Source organism: Venturia canescens, unplaced genomic scaffold (assembly GCF_019457755.1).
Source record: "Venturia canescens isolate UGA unplaced genomic scaffold, ASM1945775v1 PGA_scaffold_67__1_contigs__length_28430, whole genome shotgun sequence".
NCBI classification, from domain to species: Eukaryota; Metazoa; Arthropoda; class Insecta; order Hymenoptera; family Ichneumonidae; genus Venturia; species Venturia canescens.
The window spans coordinates 25001-28431 of NW_025108629.1; the positions used below are offsets into that span (position 1 = coordinate 25001).

The following is a 3431-nucleotide window of genomic DNA, read 5'->3' on the forward strand; positions in this document are numbered from 1 at the left end:
TGCCATTCGGACGCAAACGCGTGCGCTATCCTGATAGAAAGAAAAACATCACGGATAGAATCTCGGGTGCGACAGGGAAGGGAAGAAAAAAAAGGTCCCTTCCGCGCGCCCCATTTGAACGAAGAAACGGTCGCGAGCTTTGAAGAAAACGAATGTCGAGTGAGGATGGGGGGGGGAGGAGGAGAGGCCTTTTTGAAGCTTTTTTTTTCCCTCAATATTCTCTATTCGTTTCTTCATCTCGTTGTTTCTCTGCATTACTGCGCCGTAAGGCGGTTTCTCGTGTTGCTGCTGCTCACCGTTGGGCAACCTAATTGAGCCCCACTTATTGCTCAGTAAAGGAAGCTCGCTATGCGCTCACGCGTTGTGCCTGTTTTCCGAGGTTTTTCAATGAAATTTCGCCCAAGAGTAAAAATCAGCGTGAGCAGCGCCGGGACCGCTTTTATCTTAGCGACGACACAACCATTACATGGCAAAGACACACACACGCCGGGCTCGTTCCGGAGTCTTTAGTCGTCGCCGAGACTTGCGGCCGTTTTGCTGTCGCGGCCTTGCGCTTGCGATCAACTGATTGCGCGCGCTTGTACCAGCGACTTCGCTCGTCGCGTCTCCCTTAAATTATTTTAGGGTTGGCGGGCTTGCGAAACCGTCCTTGTCGACGATGCTCGAATTTTTAAGAACAAGATTTATGAATAATGCTGTTTGTAACGCACAAATATGTTATTATATGATTACCCTGAACGGTGGATCACTTGGCTCGTGGGTCGATGAAGAACGCAGCTAATTGCGCGTCAACTTGTGAACTGCAGGACACATGAACATCGACATTTCGAACGCACATTGCGGTCCACGGATACAATTCCCGGACCACGCCTGGCTGAGGGTCGTTTATGCATAAAATTTAGACTGCTCTCGCGATGATTTCGTCATCGCGTGTAGCGAATGTATTGGGCGTTCGTTGACCCCATGCCCTTGTACAAAAGGGGGTGCGCGTCTGCGTCGCTTGAAATAACGCGCTCTCCCGCAAGTCTCGGAGATCGAGTCCCTTCGATCCGGATTTCGTGAGCCAGCGTGTGCGAATCGCGAATTCATTTTCTCCCTTTGCCGGGGAGAAGTTCAAATCTATTCGCATTCGCCCGCGATACTCTATGAGAATCGAGCACAACCAAATGGCCGTTCCTTGAATTTTTCGAGTCGAGCGTGTGCGGAGATGATGGGAAAAGAGAGAGAGGTGGGGCATGCCCCCCCGGACCGTGTTGTCCGTCGTTGTTTTTTTTTTTCCATTCTCGTGCGCAATTCGCCGCTACTTTGATAAGTGAGCAGACACGCCGCCGCCGAACGGCCGGTCGATCGAGTTCCGGAGCTAATTGTTAGTTTTTAAAGGACAGATACTGACCGGATCGCTCGCGCAACGGGGGCGAGCCCGCATGTAGCGTGTTTTTAAAGAATTGTTCGCACATACGAGAATCGGAAGGTGTCATTTGATGAAAGAAAAACAGCGTGGTTCGAGCACGTGGTTCGGTGGTTGGGTAATCGAACGCGAAATGTTTCCACTTTGATTTTCACTCGTCTCGAACTGATCGCATCGCTCTTCCGCCAATGAAAAATTCATACGGAGAGAGAAATGTGTGTTGTGTATGTTGTTATATAAACATCGTACCAGGCACCCACGGATGTGTTGGAATTCTCATGGTTTTGAATAAAATCGACGACCTCAGAGCAGGCGAGACTACCCGCTGAATTTAAGCATATTACTAAGCGGAGGAAAAGAAACTAACCAGGATTTCCTTAGTAGCTGCGAGCGAACAGGAAATAGCCCAGCACTGAATCCCGCGGCACTGCCGCTGGGAAATGTAGTGTTCGGGAGGATCCACTTATCCCGGGGCGTATGCTCGAGTCCAAGTCCATCTTGAATGGGGCCAATTACCCGTAGAGGGTGCCAGGCCTGTAGCGACCGAGACGCGTTTCGGGAGGATCTCTCCTTAGAGTCGGGTTGCTTGAGAGTGCAGCTCTAAGTGGGTGGTAAACTCCATCTAAGGCTAAATACGACCACGAGACCGATAGCGAACAAGTACCGTGAGGGAAAGTTGAAAAGAACTTTGAAGAGAGAGTTCAAGAGTACGTGAAACCGTTCAGGGGTAAACCTGAGAAACCCAAAAGTTCGAATGGAGAGATTCATCGTCAGCGATCCTGGCAATTGTACGGTTCGCGATGTCAGGGACCTCGGTCCCGCGGCACGCGTCCGTATGATTTTTTTGCCGGGTGTCGTCGTCGTGCACTTCTCCCCTAGTAGGACGTCGCGACCCGTTGGGTGTCGGTCTACGACCCGGGTGGGAGCCTGTCATGTGTTACGCTTCACGGCGTCATGTGGCAGACCCCCGGTTGTCCGACCAGCTGCCCGGCGGTACTCGCACGGTATTGAGTCGCAATTTGAACTGCGTCCGGCCCGCCGCAAGCGAGGCCAGTGTTTCCCGGATGTACGGACTTAGCGCCGTCACCGGGCCTGGCCAGCTGTTGGCCGGCGGTGTCCTGGGACTGGCTCTAAATACCGGTCGGCGACGCTACTGCTTTGGGTACTTTCAGGACCCGTCTTGAAACACGGACCAAGGAGTCTAACATGTGCGCGAGTCATTGGGATCTGTTAAGCCTAAAGGCGCAATGAAAGTGAAGGTAGGCCTTGCGCCAACCGAGGGAGGATGGGCCGCGTCACGATGCGGTTCCGCACTCCCGGGGCGTCTCGTTCTCATTGCGAGAAGAGGCGCACCCAGAGCGTACACGTTGGGACCCGAAAGATGGTGAACTATGCCTGGTCAGGACGAAGTCAGGGGAAACCCTGATGGAGGTCCGTAGCGATTCTGACGTGCAAATCGATCGTCGGAACTGGGTATAGGGGCGAAAGACTAATCGAACCATCTAGTAGCTGGTTCCCTCCGAAGTTTCCCTCAGGATAGCTGGCACTCGCGTGTTCTAAGAACTTATGCGAGTCTCATCTGGTAAAGCGAATGATTAGAGGCCTTGGGGCCGAAACGACCTCAACCTATTCTCAAACTTTAAATGGGTGAGATCTCTGGCTTGCTTGAACTGTGAAGCCATGAGATTTCGGATCAGAGTGCCAAGTGGGCCAATTTTGGTAAGCAGAACTGGCGCTGTGGGATGAACCAAACGCAGAGTTAAGGCGCCTAAGTCGACGCTTATGGGATACCATGAAAGGCGTTGGTTGCTTAGGACAGCAGGACGGTGGCCATGGAAGTCGGAATCCGCTAAGGAGTGTGTAACAACTCACCTGCCGAAGCAACTAGCCCTGAAAATGGATGGCGCTGAAGCGTCGGGCCTATACTCTGCCGTCAGTGGCAAGTGAGGCGGTCGGCTTTGTTCTCAGAGTCACCGTCATGAAGCCCTGACGAGTAGGAGGGTCGCGGCGGTGTGCGCAGAAG

General features: G+C 52.7%; 1 non-coding gene across 1 annotated transcript; it reads left to right on the forward strand.

The window, feature by feature from the left end:
• The first annotated feature begins 729 nt into the window (after positions 1 to 729).
• LOC122418837 (5.8S ribosomal RNA) lies at positions 730 to 884 on the forward strand. The gene has a single exon (XR_006262714.1). It is a non-coding gene; the product is annotated as a 5.8S ribosomal RNA (ribosomal RNA).
• Positions 885 to 3431: the final 2547 nt, after the last annotated feature.